The 14,771-nt window shown below is 55.8% G+C and overlaps 1 protein-coding gene across 2 annotated transcripts in view; it reads left to right on the plus strand.

Annotated features, from left to right (window-relative positions):
* Nucleotides 1-1,305: 1,305 nt before the first annotated feature.
* Nucleotides 1,306-14,771, plus strand: part of ELFN1 (extracellular leucine rich repeat and fibronectin type III domain containing 1) — a 103,989-nt gene continuing 90,523 nt past the window's right edge. Inside the window, exon 1 of one of the 2 annotated variants that reach the window (XM_050980302.1) lies at nucleotides 1,306-1,383. The gene's annotated coding sequence lies outside the window, so the exon portion shown is untranslated. Of the gene's footprint in view, nucleotides 1,384-4,292; nucleotides 4,461-14,771 lie in introns of those variants that run through there. The other variant, XM_050980301.1, reaches the window with a different exon arrangement.

Below are 14,771 nucleotides of genomic sequence, written 5' to 3' on the forward strand. Positions count from 1 at the left end.
ACACCTCAAACCATCACAAAAAAATACACAGGCCAGTCTTACCTCAAATGACAGCGCCTGGGGAGAGAGAAGAGCACTTCTGTTCCAAGGGCCAGCTCAGTGCCAGCCACACTAATCATCCTGATTAAAGGTGTGTTGTGTTGCTAAAACAGCATAAAAAACCTGCCCAAAATGGGGAGGCAGGATGGCAGCCTCTGGGACAGGGGAAGGGAGGTCTGAAGCAGGAGGATGCCTGGGGACGGCTGAGCACAGGGGCTGGGGACTCCTGGGAGCTGTGGACAGGAGTTATGGTCCAGCCCCATCAGTGTCATGGCTAGTCCCAGTCCTCGAGCTCCCTGCATCACCTGGTGCTGCCCAGATGGCACCAGTTTGGCCCCAGATTTGATGTGAGGGGTGGGGTGGCTGTCATGCACACACGGGGACTCACAGAGATATTCTCACAGGCTCACAGAGACACAGACCCGTGTGTGTAAATACAGACACATGAACACACACAGACACACAGACACAGCCCGGACCCTGCACCCTCCCAGTGCACAGATACCCCCAACACATAGACACACACCCCAACACGATCATCCCTGCACCCCCTCAGGGTGTCACCACACACACACACAAAGGGAGATGTCCCCGACTCGGACACTCACACCTTCAAAAGCCCTGCACACTCACAGCCCCACTCACACAAGGTGTCACCCACAGAGGCAGTGCCACACACGTGCAAGTGACACAAATACAGTGTCGTGTACACACGGTACCGTGCAGTGTCACACATCCAGTGTCACAGTGTCACGCACCCCGTGTCACACTCACAGTGTCGCCCGCACACAGCCCCCAGCCCCCGGTGCCAGCCCGACTCTGCCGGCCAAGCCGTTTATGGCTCCGGGCCGTCACCTAGCCCCGGAGAGCTCTACCGAACCGTGCCGTGCCGGAATCCAGCCGAACCGGCCGTGCTGAGCCGTACCGGACCGTGCTAGGCCGTACCGAGCCGAACCGTGCCGTGCCCCATCGCACCCCTCCGCCCGGCCAGCAGCGAGCCGAACTGCGCCGTGCCCATCCCATCCCAGCCGAGCCGCGTCGAGCCGAGCCACGCCGAGCAGCGCCGGTGGAGCCCCCCGGGCCTGGCAGCGCTGCCCGGCGCCGCCTGCACGGGCAGGGCTCTTCGCCTGACGCAGTGAGGAGCTGCAGCCCTTCTCTTCTCGGAGGCCGGGCTCCAGCGCTGGGATTTGCTCGGCTCCGGCTGCGTTTCCCTGCCCGCCTCCTGCCCCCGGCCCGCCCGCTTGGAAGGGCGCGGGGAGCCGCAGCCGCGGGTGCGTCCGCCGCCCATCACCGCGCTTCGGGGCTGGGCGCGCCGCCGAGAGCCGGGAGCCGCCTCCGGAGCAGGTAAATGCGCCCGCATCCCCCGCCGCAGCCCGCCCGGGCCCCCTGCGCCGCCCCCGACCCCGAGCGGAGCCCCCCGTTCCGCTCCGCTCCGGCCCCGCGCCCGGTGTCGCCCCGCAGCGGCGCCCCGCGAGCCCCGCGCAGCCCCCGGTGGCCGTTCCGTGTCGCCAAACTTTTAGCGGCTGCAGCCCAGGCTGGGGCTCCGGCGGGAGGGGAGCGCGGGGCCGGCGGCGGGGGGAGCAGGGCGCCCTCCCCTCCGCGGGCGGGGAGTCCCCCGGCTCGGCCGGGGCTGCTCCCACTGTGCTTATCCCCAGGGCGAGCGGGAGATCGGGAGCGGAGCAGCTCCCCACGGCCGGGCCGGGGCCACGGAACCCGGAACCCCGCCGGCCGCTCGGCCCGTGTTCCCGCCCCCGCGGGTTCCCCACTTCGGGGTCTCCCTCCGCCGGCGGGGTGCGCCCGAGCCGGAGCATCCCCCGGGGCAGCCCCTGCAACTGTTGCCTGCGGGAAGCCCCGGGGCTCCGGGGGAAGAGCCGGTGCTGCAGGGAGTAGCATGGCCTCGGGGGCAGGGGTCTTCCGCCCGGGTCGCCGCAGCGCCACACGGAGCGCTCGGACAGGGGAGACCGTCGCCCTCACCCCAAATAACCCTGGAGGCTGCGAACCTTGGGGTGGGAGCTGTGGCAGAGCCGCTCTCCGGCTCTGCTCCCCCCGCCCCCCCAATCCCTTCTGCATTCCCACGCCGGCAGTTGGGACCTGCCTCCCCCCACACGCGCTCCTTCAGCGGCTATTTCTGTCCTCGCCAAACGCGCCGCACATAGAGCTTTAATTAAAGAAAATTAGTGGAGGAGGGCGAGGAGGGGGGTGTCCGTGCTCCGGAGAGGGGGACGGTCCCCGGGACCTCGCCGGGTGCGACTGCCGTCGCTGATGGCTCGGGGGAGGCGGGGGGCAGGTGTCCGCCCCAGAGTTTGAGCCGCTTTCGCTTGGTTGGTTGTTGTTTTTTTTTTTTTAGAAAAGGGTGGCGGTGGAGGTGTGTGTGTGGGGGGAGAGGGTGGTACGGACACACGACGACGCGGGAACGCGTTCCTTCCCGGAGGGTGTGTTGCAGTTTTAATTATAATGACAGATGTTGCCGAAAAGTTCCGTCTCGGTTCCTGAATACAAGCAGAGCACGAAGCACCGGCAAACTCGCCCGTCGGACCGGGGCACTCGCCCGTCGGCGCAGCGGAGTTGCCAATTTTTTTGGTTACGTTTTAAATGAGGCTCGGCCGGGTCTGGGGGTCCTCGGGGCGGTGCGTGGAACCCGGGGATGCCAGGGAGATGCGGGCAGCCTCCGCTCCCTGGGCAGGATCCCTCCAACCAGCCCAAATCCCCGGCGGTTCCCAGTCCTCGTCCCGCTCCATGTGGAGCGTGGCTACTCGTCCCGTGCGCGGCGGGACCCGCCGGGCAGCCGCGGCCGGTGCTGGGGAGATGCCGGGGTGCTCCCCCCGCAGCCCTTTCCTCCTCCAGCTCTCCCTGGACAGAATCCTCCGCACCTCCGCTCATCCCTGCCTTGCCGGCTCGGGCAGCCCGGGGGACCTACGGTGTTGCCCACGTCCAGGCTGTGATTTGCAGCCCCGGGAAAGCCCCGCGGAGGGAGGGGACGGGGGGGACTGGCATCACCAGGCTCCCCCGGGGCAGAGCCGCCGCTCCCGCCTCCCCGGCCGGGGACTCGCCTCCTCCCGTCAGCTTCGCGCGTTCCGCCGCCGGTTCGCGCTGGATTAAATATTTAGAAGTTTGCAGCGGTGAATAAAGCGATCGTTAATAGAAATTGATGGCACCGATGCAAAGGGGGTGGCACCGGCGGCAGGAACGGCGCTGCTCAACGGGAGCGGGCGGGGCGCTCCTGGGAAGGTTTTTAAGGGGTTTCACCCCAAGTTAAGCGTTTATCGCTCCGAGTGCTGTGACAGCGCCAAAACCCGGGAGCTGCTCTCCACATTTCCGACGATGTCATTAAAAAGCATGTTTTTTCCGCCCTGCCTGCCTGGAAAGAATAACCCTCTGCTTTCGCAGAGACGAGGCAGTCCGCTCGAATTTAGCACCTAAAATCCCCCGTCAGCACCTCCCGCCGTGCTGCCTGACACCAAGCAGGGCTCACATTCCTCCAGACCCTCCGGGTTTGCCATGGCAGCGAGGGCAGTGGGCAGCGGGGTGCTGTCGGTAAGGTCCTGGAGCGTGTCCTCAGCCCCTCAAAGTGCAGCGCTGGGCAGTGGGGGGACCAGGCTGGAGCAGGGATGAAGTTTGCCCAATGACCTGGAGGAGCGAGCGGTCTCCGGGGTCGGGGCGGCCTCCGCAGGGTGGGGTGGGAAGCACACGGGGCTGGCCGGTGGCCGGTGAGCCCTGGCTCCGCACGCCGGGCTCCGCCGCCCCGCTCCGAGCTGGAGGCAGCGCTCCTGTCAGCGGCGGGGATGGGGCAGCGCTCGGGGAGCGGGATGCGCTCCTGGAGCGGGTGCGGAGGCAGCGGGAGAGGGGGGGGAAAGACGAGCTGGAAAAGGATAGAGGGGCGAGCAGAAAGGGAAAGAAAAGGCGAGGGTTGCCCGGGGAGTGGCCGGGAGTGCGGGCTCTCTCCGCAGAGCCGCTGCTCGGTGGGAGCCAGCGGCGATGGGCAGCGGCTTGGCGTGGGGATGGGGAAAGAGGAGGGCAGGGCGGAAAGCTCTGAGGCCGACCAGACGCCCCTGTTACGGGTGCCAGAGACAGTCTGTACCCACCAGGGCGGGTCGGTGCCGTGCCCACGCCCGCCCACGCCCCTCACTCCGCGCTGGGGGACGCTCCCCGGGCCCGGTGCTGCCCACGCGTGTCCCAGCCCGGCCGCCGCTCCGGGCTGGGGCAGCGCCGCTCTGTGACAACAGAAAGTGGCTGGAAAGGGGCGAGGCGTCACACGGTCTGCCTCCGGGAGGCAGGGAAAGGCTGAGGGACCGATGGGAAGGCATGAATGAATGAATCTCCATAAAGAGCCCCAAGCAGCAGGGAGAGGGAGAGAGGAGGAGGAAGGAGAGGAGGAGGAAGAGCCGGAGCAGGGCAGGCAGCAGCAGACGTGACGCCGGCAGGTAAGGGGGTGCCGGTGCAGCACGGCCCCGCGGTGCCCGGGATGGCAGGCTGGGGGGCACAGCCAAAGGGGGACAGGAGCTACCGGCACACTGCATGGGTTTTGGTATTATTTTTTTTTTTAAGGAAGCATATTTTCCTCCTGACTCCTTGCAAAATGTGCAGTCCCTAAACTTCCGAGGACTCCTTTCCTCCCCCGGTACTGCCGCCCCTAGCCCACCGGCTTTGGAGGGTTCCGGGCAGGGGACCGGCCCCGGCGGCTGGACCTGCTCCGCACCGGGGCAGCCCCGAGCCGGGCCAGCCTGTCCGGCGCTAACGCCACTCGGCCGGGCGCCTAGAGTTACGTTGCCGGGGATATCCAGCTTCTGCCGCGGCCCCTTCGCTTTCGGGGCTCAGTGGGGAGCTCCTCTTTCCCCGGTCTCCATCCCCCTTCGGCGCTCCGTCCCTGCCGTGGTTACATAAGGCACAGGAGCCCGTAGCCAGCGCTGACGCCGGCCGGATCATCGGGATCGCACCCAGGGATGCCCAGAGCCGCGTTCAGCCTTGTCCGGCTGCTCGCCATCCTCGATCGCCCCTGCCCCTCTGCCCGCGCTGAGCCACCCGCTGCCTGTCCCTCCTTGCTGTGGGGAATGTGCGGCACAGGTAGCCCTACACACACAGATACCCTGCCCTGCCCTGCCCTGCCCTTGGCTCGCCCGCAGAGCTGCCCCGCACTAACGCCGCTGGGATGCGCGCAGCCCTGGGAGCTCACCGCCCGTCCCGTGGAGCAGCCGGGCTCCCGCAGCCGGGCCCACGCCAGGGTGATGCACACTGGAAGTGTTTGCACACAAACACAGCGCTGCAGGCAGCACACGGGTCACGCTCCCGCACACACGTGGGCTGGTGCTCGCCAGGGGTTCGTGCTCGCCAGGGGCTGGTGCTCGCTGCTGGCGGCTCGGGGCTGCTGGGTGCTCTCGTCGTGCCGGCTCCCAGCCCGGGCAGGCGCTGGGAACTGTGCCGGGAACGCTGCAGGCCTGGCAGGGCAGCCCTGGCTGGCTGCGGTGGGCAGCTCTGCGGCTGCCCGCAGCTTCCCCCTCCCTGACCGAGGTGCTCCGAGCTGGGATCAATAATGCCTTTCTGATTGGCTTCAGTTCCCCATTCAAAGTCACTGCATTAGGACTTGATTTTTCTCCCCTTTGACTCCTAGCCAGATTAGATTGTGAATTTGGCTGATTTCAAGCTACTGGGGGAGGGAAGAATCATACAGTGAGCGAGAGAGAACTGAAATATCCTACAGGATCCCCTGGAGGGGAGAGAAATCAGGTCTAGATAAGAGCTTGTTCTCCCTGTCTGGCTAATGCTTCCCTGTTTGATGATCAGAAAACACAAGATCTAACCTCTCACCAGGATGCTTAACTGTGAAAGGTCAGGCTTTTGGCTTGTTCTAGGTGCGAGGTTTGTTACTGTGAGCTGTGGATTGTGCATTCCAGTTCTCCCGTCTGTGCTAAACACAAGAGTGCACGATGCATGCAAACAGAAGGATGTGGTCAGTGCTTCTGAGGTTTAGGAGTTCAGCTCTGGGTGTAACGCTGAGATTGGTGGAACTGTGATGGGGACAGGACACGAGGTCTGTGCCCAGGAGAGCCCGGAGCTGTCCCATCTGTTTGTCAAGTCTCAGCCCCATCCTTGGGCAGTTTTTTCCAATACTTATTTCTCCATGCATGTGCTGGGGATTGGTGAGTGGGTTGTGTCAGTGAAGCCCTGCCTTCCAGAGGGACACAGAAAGCAGCACCCAGGAGCATCCTAGCTGGTTGGGGTGCTCTTCCCCACTGGCTGCTCCAGGACCAGGCTTTCATGCTGAGAAAAGCCCCAGTAGCACAGCATCACCTGCAGCATCCCAGCTGCGAGCCCTTGTTGTGAATTGGTGTTAGCTCCGGGTGAAGCAAAAGCCTGGGATTATGTGGTTTTGCAGCAAAGGGCACTGGGAAGTCTGGTGGAGCAGAGGGGCTTGTGAAGGAGCTGTTCTGGGCAGTGAGGAGCCTGAGGAGGAGAGGATGTGGGGCTGGGGGCTTGCTGCAGGTAAGCTGTGCTGTCCTGGGCAGTGGGGAGGCAGCTGTGGAGTCACCAACAAGGCTGCGAGTGCAGGGCTGAGGAGATGGGAAGCTGCTTTGGAGGCTGTGAAGGGAGTATGAGCAAGGAGCACAGCCCTGAGCAGTGTTTGGCATGATTTTGTGCTGCTGCTGGATTTTCTTGGTGTTGCAAACCCAGGGCTTGGGGAGGGTTGGAGTTGGAGCCCAATAGCTTTGGGGCGGAGTATCTGCTGTGGGGAGATAGAAATCTGATGGCCAGCAGTGAACTGGGCCCAGAGGAGGCTGATGGGGAGGAGAGGAGCTGTGTGGAGCTGGATGGGACAGCTATGGAGTCATACACTGCCCAAACTGTGGGTAGTTGTCTGGTGTTATTTGGCTGCTGGAGTGCGGAGTGTGTGTACCCATCACAAGGGTTATCTCAGTCCCTGAGACGTCTCTGTAAGAGGAGCAAATAATAATAAATATCAAAGAAAGGAGTTCTGAGAGTTAGCTCCAGGTGAGGGGGACCTGGAGCCTCCATGCACCATGAGGAACTGGGGCAGGAGGGTCTGGGGGAGGTGGCACTGGGGGTGCAGGGGGTTTAGAAGCCTGGGTAAGGAAGCTGGGGAGGTGGAGATGGGAGTTGGTGTGGTTATGGCAGGAGCCTGTGAGAAAGTTGGGTGTATAAAAAACCACCTCAATAAACAAACCCCAAATGCCTATCATTCAGGGCAGGCTTAAATCTGTTGTTTGGCCTTGGCCTCTGCACTACCTGGTCTGGTCCCCCCTGCAATGTGAGGTTCAAGGCACAGTTAAAGATGGCCCAGTGGCTGTGGAACCAGTGCTCATGAGGAAAGCCCTCAGCTGGTGGAAATGTGGCCAGCTCCTTCAGGGAGCAGAGCATCCCACGTTTGTGCCCTGAGAGCTCTTTTCTGGGGACTGATGAGGGAGAAGTGGGGTCCCAGAGCTGTGACCTCTGCCCCTGCTGGGTGGGGTCCTGCCCCTCTTGGGGACCAAACCATCAGGGGTTTGTTCTAATACACACATCATATGTGTTCAGGGCTCCCAGAAAAGCTAAATGACCACAACTCTGCTGGCTTCCCCTACCCCTCTCTCCTTTGTGCTTAGAGGGAGTCAGTGGGAAAATCTCCAAGATCTGGCGTTTTTTTCTTTCCTATTCCAGCATTTCTTTATGAGCTGGACAAGGGCAATCTCTGAACTAATTTGTATTTTTAAATCTGCAGGAATAAGTGTATGGAAATGTATGTGTTTTACTGTATCAGCTGCTATCAGCTTTTAACTTTATTACAGTAAGTGCAGAGTTTTCATGGGCCAAACTCATTCATTGGATTTAATGGAGTTAAACTGCAGGCAGATTTGGCTACTTGTTTGTGTATATCTTCGTAAAATGGACAGGCAGAGATCATAAAATTTTATACTCTCTGTGGCATCTTTTAGGGAAAAGTCTTCCAATATGTTTTATAAACAGCATACATATTTTGCTACAATGTATGCTCATACCTAACAGGAGGCACTTTAGTGCTGCTTCTCTTTTCCCTTTCCCAGAGCTATATGTATGTATGTGAACTTCAATTTGCCTGCATGATTTTCTCTTGCTCCTTTCCTTAAAAGAGTCTTGAGCAGTTTTAAACAATTTAACTGGATTTCTTTCTTTCTTTCTTTTTGGTGAATTTAATCTCTTCCTAGAAATGGTAATAAGAACTCTAACCCTTGCTCTGAAGGGCTCAAAATGAGGGAATAATAATGTTTGTAAAGCCTCTTGCTAAATACCCAAAGCACTCCTAAATCATCCCAGCTGCAAATGCATGATCTCAGGACGTTTCACAGGTGCTGTGATACCTTTGAGGGGCTGACTTTCCTCCCCCCTTTTCCCTGAGATACTGTTTTCTTCTATTTTCACAATGTGATGATATTGGTTTCTTGACCTGTTCTGGGCTGGGTTTAGATCCTGCATGTTCAGGGCCTTTCCCAGTGTAGCATGGAGCAAACTGACACTTGAAGCTGTAGAAAAAATGTATTTCTAGGAGATGGATTTATTTTTTAATGAGGTATTTGATGTTTTTCCAGGCTCTAAACAAATTAGACCCAGATCTGTGGCTGCAGGGCATTGGGAGGGGAAGTGGTTGATGAGCTGAGCTAATTAATTGCACTTACTTATGACTTATCAAATGGTGATCACCACCCCATATGGAGCACTTGAGTGTGTGGAATTGAGGAGAGAGGATATTGATATGTGGGATAAATGTAAAGCAGTGGTCAATGGCAAGGACATAAATAAATCTGGAGATTCTGGTGACACTAAAATAAATTGTGGGTAGTGAGGTATGAGAGAGACTTAATGTCAAAGGAACCCTATAATATATTTATATTCCCACTCAGGATTTGCTGGGGTTTCTAAATAATGCATTAATTCAATTACCCATTCTTAATTAGTGTTTTCTCAAATTGGAGCAACATCATTAATTTACTGCACCATATTTTTATTTTGCTGGTGTGGTGAGTTTCATTTTCAACTCTTTCTCCGCTCTGGTTTGCGAGACTCGTAACACTCAGCTCTGATGCTCATGCCACAAGCTGCACCTTTTTTGGCAATACCAGTTTTCTGTATTATGATTTTTTAATTTTTTTTTTTTACGCTGACAGGCTGCACAGCACTGACCTGACCCTGTAATAGGAGGAAGAGGGAGAAAAAGAGCCCAGATCTGAAGCAGCTCCTTTTGAATGCTGAGCAGCATCTGTACTCCGTAGAGCAGGGCGATCTGCAGCATGCTGGAGCAGGATTAGGCCCTTTGGGCTCCCCCAAATGGGATTATTTGGGGTTTTTTTCCCTCTCTGGAAACTCATGGTACTTGCAGGGATGGGTGCTCCCTGTCCCTCTGGGGTGAGTGTGACACACAGGGCTGCTCCTCCCGGCACCTGGCGCTGCGCAGGGATGGGGGCACAGGGAGCTGTGTGCCACTCTGTGGGGCTTGTCTGCCACCCCATGGGGCTTGTCTGCCTACTTCTGCATGGGAAAGGTTGAGGGACAGCACCTTTGCTGCTGTGCCCTTCACTGCTCTGTCTGCAGAGAAGATGTGCTCCCAAGAGCTGCTCTCGGGCGTTTGTTCTTCAGCAGCTCCTAGAAGACAGAGCTGGGTCAGTGGCCCACGTGCAGGTGGGTGCTGGTGCCAGGGCTCAGGCCCTCGCCACAAGCCAGGCTTGGGGCTAGCACTTGCTTGAAACAAATGTGTGACCTGGTTTATTCAAGTTGTGGGATGGTAACTGATCAGGGAAACCAAGGCAAGCCAAGACTGCTCCCTCCAAGCAACGCCTTCCAGACCAACACTTGTCCTGACTTCGCAGTGAGCACTTTGGGCTTTTCTACCCCCCTGCCCCATTTCTTCCTTTTAATTTTTGTTCCTGGCTTTGCTTCTCTTCCCCACCCTCTGCCCACGCTCTGCTCTGGCTCAGAGGCGAGCAGAGCAGCCTCCAAAGCCCCATTCATCACCGCCTGCTCGCCAGGCACCGGCAGCCGCCGCTCCATTGATTGACTGCGGTGCGGAGTGAATTTAAAATCATTACGCTCCTGAGACAGCTTTTAAATATGAGCAAAATCAAGTCTGTTAAGAAGCCTTGTGGAAAGGGTGTCTCCAGCCAGGGAATTCCATGTGGCACTGGGTGCTGTTTGGATCCAGAGGAGACTCTGCTGCTCTGGACCTCACGGGTGTCCCTATGTGAGCCTGGACTGCTCTGTGCTGGTGTGATGAGAGTGGGCAGGCAGCTGCTGGTGGAGAATTAAGTAGAAATATTTCACTGTAGAAAACACTATTGTGTAAAGCCATCCATCTGCTGCCTGTCTCATGCTTTGCATGAATTAATGAGCTGATTGATTAGGAGAACCTTGCAGCAGCTGGGTGAGGGAAATGATTCTTGTTCTCATGTTACAGGTGGGGGGAGCTCAGAGGTGCACAGGTTAAGATTAAGGTTTCCAAGTTGGGTTAGGTTTTTTTGCCATTAGTGAAGGCTACAGTTGAGACATTTGTCTGTCTTGTTTTACTGATTGATCAGTCTGAGTTTTTGGATGTGTTTTGCCTTCAAGAGCAGTTGTGAGATTTTGCTGTGGCTGCCACTCAGCCTCGGACAGTCTCTCTCAGATCTGCTCCTCCAGTGTGTTTGTGGGAAAACAGCAAAGTCTGCTGCAGCTCTTGGCTGTCGTGTTTGCAACCAACAGTCTGCTTTCTTTCTATTGAGAAAGACAAACTCACAATTTCTTACAGCATTGGCTGTTTAACACACTCTCCTCTTGCTCCAGAGCCTTTAGCAGTCAAAGCTTTCTGTAAGCACCCCCAAATTCCTCACAGTATCTCTCCTGGCCACCTGCAGTTGGCAGAGGCAGGTTACTGATGGCTGATGCATGGAGCATCCCTCTCCTCCATGCTACAACGAGTGCAGCTTTTCAGGAATGGAGCATTGAGCAAATGTCACTCCACAGCCCCAAAAATCTATCAAAGGAAATGACAGTGGCTGTAAACATTAATCATCCCGTATCATCAAAATAAAGTTGTTGCAATGGAGAATTGTCAGAGGATAAATGTCTTAACTTCATCTCAGTGCAAGTTCCTTTAATGCTGCTGGTTCACCAAGCAGGAGATGGTAGTTGTGTGGCCCAGGGGCTCATCTTGTGACATTATTAATTAACCCTTTCTTCTCCAGGATAGACAGTTGGTCAGTCTGGTTACCAGGAAAAAGCCTGGGACACTTGAGAAGTTGAAGTAGTTTCTTTTCATCAGTGTGCTGAAAAATTTGTGCCTGGCCTGGAGTAAAAGCTGCGGTGTGTGGAGCAGCACTGTAGGGGCGCTTCCCACTCACCCTTCTGAACTCTCACTGCCCCCCAAAAGAAGGATAGATTTGTTAAAGTAATGCAAAAAAGGCAATGATTAAAAAAATACATGAAACATCTGATTTGCAGTGTCAAAGTACCTGTTTCTGCTTTACTCCTGCCAAAGGATGGGGCTGGAAAGCAAACCCTGTAACCCTTGTGGTGGTCTCACCTGCTCAGGGTGAAGCAGGTACAAAGGCTGATGTGAGCAGACATCAGGAGTGTGCCAGACACAGCTTCCATCAGGAGCAGTGGGATGAGGGATGGGACTGCTGGTGGATTGACTCCTGGGGGTGAGGGAGGCACTGCAGCAATGTCGCTTCCAGCGTTCTCCTGGGGAAGGTGGTGCTGAACAATGAACTGCAAAGTCTGGTGTGCAGCCCTGGGGGGGTGGAGAGCTGCTGGAAATCTCTTTGTGCCTAAAATCTGGGCGTTCAAGCCAGTCTCTTGTGTTTTCTGGCACCATTGAACTTCTCTGGTGCCTGGATTAGAGCCTCTGTCCGTAGGGGCTGCAGGGACCTGGTCCAGGCTGTGCTTTGCCAGCTGTGCAGCAGAGCAGGACAATGAGGGGGGAATGGAGTGCAGCTCTGCCTCTGCCCAGCTCTGCTGAGCAGGCAGGTGGGGCTGGAAATGAGGGGTGCAGATAGGGGGGATGGGGATTCCCACCTCGCTGAGCCCCTCAGGTGCTGCTCACCTGTCCTGCCTCCTTTTTTACATTGCCAATGGAAATGCTGAAGCCTGGGCTCAGGAATAATGCAGCTGCTTCTGGAGAACATCTACCACAGCTGAGCAAGGGGAAAACTTCAATAAATCAACACGTTTCAACCTCTGTTCCAGTTCACAAAGGAACAGACCTGGAGCTGTGGAGTTTGTGTAACTGCTTCATGTATAAAGAAAAAAGGAGAAATAAGTCTGTGGGATGAGATTCTTAAAGCTTCCTTAGAAACCATATATTCATTTAGGTTGGAAAATAGCCTAAAAGACAAAGTCCAGCCATAATGCTTACAAGCAAAGTGAACATCATGGCACACCCAAGTTCAGAGAAGTTTGTCTCACACTGGCTTTAAGAAAAAGCCCCAAAGTTTCTGCAAGGCTTTTCCCCCCTCTCTGTCAATAAAGAATTTTTGTCCATTCCAGTCCTAGTCTTTAAAAAAAAAGCCATAAAACAGCATCAGCTTGCACAGCCCTTAGGACAGCGCACTCTCTTTTGCACTGGAATTCTTATTTGTGGGGGTAAACAGAATAACACACTTTGTTTTAATGAGGCTGGCTTGGGAATTAAGTGTGTGTCACGTATTGATCTTGCTTTTTCTCCCTATTTATTTTGAAAAGCTGTTGTCTATATTTACAGCAGGTGAAATCTGAAGTGTTGTTGCAGATGCTGACTTACATCTGTGGTTTAGATTGCAAGCAGCTCCTTGGAGCCAGGGCTTGTGGGGTCCTGGGAGGTGCTGAGTTACAGGTAACCTGTCCTGCACGCAGCTTGTAGAGAGCCAGGCATGGGAACCAGAAGGGAAATGACCTCCTGAGCTGGTCATGTTGTCTGTGACCCTCTGAGAGCCCCTTACCTGTCACCAGAATGCTATCCAGAGAGCTGGCAGCTGCATTCAGGGCGTGAACCTGGAAGTGAAGTGACGTGCCCGGGGTTATCTGGGGTGTCAGTACCAGAGCCTTGCTGGGACCAGGTCCTCCAGCACCTGCTTCTGCACTTCCCACAAGACTTCCTTGCTGTCTTTGTCCTTAGTTTTGCAGTGCAAGGAAATTTTTGTTTAATTTTAAACGTTCTCCTAAATCTTGGTGACGGCAGATTGACGTAAGCGTGTGCTGGATCAGGGCCTGTTCTCTAATGCATATGGATGTGGACACAGCTGTAAGCCTTCTCCATCTCCAGGCTTCTGCAGGGAAGGGAGAGATCTTCCCTCCCTGCCCATGGGTGTGTCCCCTGTCCCCTTGCACCAGGGGCAGCAGCTCTGGGTGCCCTGGCCTCCAAGGAGCACAGGGAGGGGAATCCACGTGAGAACTGAATTGACTGAATCCCCCCTGTGAGAACATGGGGGTGAATTTGGGCAGAATGGCTGGTTGCTTGGCTCAGTCATTGTCCATCAGGGTTGCTGCTGAAGCCTTTGTGTGTGTGTGCAGCCTCCTGGAATCCTTGGGAGCTGGGCATGGCAGTGGGGAGAAAGCCTCTGTGTTGTGGTTACATCTTCCTTGGACCACACAAGCTGGGAAATTCCTCCAAGCCTGATGCTCTTGAAGGTTTTGGGTGGTATGTCAGCACATCAGCAGCAACATTACACACTGGCCATGTCTTGTCTGCCAGCTTGCCCAGGGTTTTGCTCCTGCTGGTGTCAGCAGCAGCTGAAATGTGGCTGCTGCCTTGGGGTGGGAGCAGCAGCTCCTGACAAGGGTAGCACAAACAGGCTGGGGCAGATGGCAAGGCAGGTTGTGTTCATCCCAGCTGGTCAAATACAGACTGGAAAGCCCAGGCTCTGCATCCCTTCATGTGTGACATCCCCTCAGTCATACCATGGCCCATGTGCTTGCTCTAGAGAGCACAAGCTGCTTCCTCACCCCACTGCAATATCTGCAACACCCAAATCCATCCATTTACCAGCATGGATTGTGCCCAGGAAGCTCCTGAATCAATCTGGATGCAGCCTGATGAAACTGCAGGGAGAATATTACAGGAAAAAAGGTGGTGGAGAGAGAGAGCAAGTCAGCCCAAGTCTGTTTATGGCGATTCCATCTTATTTAAAAAGGATAGCAAAGTATAAACCATTTAAATATTTCATCTGCAGAAGAGCCCTGAATGAGTTTGTACTACATGTGCATGTGTGATGAATGAGTGGGGGTGGCAGCAGGAAGCACCAGCCCTGCTCAGGCCCATGTGCATGTGGGGGAAGTAGTGGTGTCAGTTAGAGTTTTTTACTTAAAAAGGGAATTCTTATTTTATTCTTTTGTTGGTGGAAGTTATCACTGTCTTAACAGGTTGGGTCTATCTGAAGACAAGGGCCTTATCCTGCTCCTTGGTGCTTTCTGCCTGCTGGGTGCCTGGTGACTCTGGAAGATGCTCAAAATAGCCCCAAATCAGAGCTCTGCCTGCCCAACCTTGTGGAGAGTCACGAGGTCACTGGTGTAACTGGGAGGAGAATTTGTCCTTCTGGCTTTAAAAATAGCTGTGTTTTCTTTAATGGCATTTTCCTTGGGGCAGCCAGGAGCTTGCAGGAGTGCACAGCCCAGTTGAGGTTCTGCTGAGCGGGAAGGGGTGCCAGGACACCCCAGCTAATCCCATTTCCAAACCACATTTGTCTCTAAAAATGAACCAAACCAAGCTGGATTTCCTCTTCCTTCCAAAATTTTTTATTTGACTGGCTTCCTAGAGCCAG

This window comes from Serinus canaria, chromosome 14, assembly GCF_022539315.1.
Source record: "Serinus canaria isolate serCan28SL12 chromosome 14, serCan2020, whole genome shotgun sequence".
Lineage (NCBI taxonomy): Eukaryota > Metazoa > Chordata > Aves > Passeriformes > Fringillidae > Serinus > Serinus canaria.